The sequence below is a fragment of the Arachis ipaensis genome, chromosome B06 (assembly GCF_000816755.2).
Source record: "Arachis ipaensis cultivar K30076 chromosome B06, Araip1.1, whole genome shotgun sequence".
In the NCBI taxonomy this organism is placed as follows: Eukaryota; Viridiplantae; Streptophyta; class Magnoliopsida; order Fabales; family Fabaceae; genus Arachis; species Arachis ipaensis.
Genome location: NC_029790.2, coordinates 25,242,373 through 25,243,212, shown reverse-complemented (window position 1 = coordinate 25,243,212; position 840 = coordinate 25,242,373).

Here is an 840-nt window from a genome sequence, read left to right as displayed (position 1 = left end):
TATCCAAATGAGACTTAATTGAGAATGAATACATCCAAGTGAGAATAATAATTGAAATATTGAATCACTCTTATAAACATTAGGAATAAAAATAGGACGATTTAAATGTTAGGATACAAATAGACCTTACCCAAATGTTGGGGACAAATTAAAAACAATACTTTACTCTTTAAACTTTTAAGAGAAGTAGTTTTATGACAATTTTTTATGCCGAGACGTTGCTTGGATCGGTGAGGTTAACAATCCCACTATAGTGAAAATAGCGATGAACCCATCTTAGTTGGTCAAACTAATGATGCACATCTTACTTTCAAAGAGCCTATTTCATATTCAAATAAATTCAACTTTATTTCATAAATAAATGGTACATAAGTTATTTATACTAGTGAGAAAAAAAAATTTTCATGATTTAAATAATGTGAGACTAATAGATAACATAAAGTTCACTATCTTGATAATATAAGACTTATATTCTCTAATTACAAGTAATTAATATAATTAACCTACTAACTCTACTTCCTCTCGTATCAATTTTAGGAGAAAAATAAAATTTGAATACTCAAATCCTCTAAATATTTTAAAAATTGTAACAATTTAAGCTATCATTAAAGGGTTATTTATGTTAGATATACCCTATTGCTTAGAAGAGAATTTTCATTTATAACTAAATCCGCCTCAATTTTTTATGGTTTATACTTGGAGGGCTGAAAAAGCTGCTTTAAGCTTGATTTGTTAACATTTTTATCTTTTAAAAATTGATTGGTTTATCTAAAATACAATGAGATATATAATTATTTATTTATATTTAATAATTTAATTTTTTAGATAAATAATTTTATG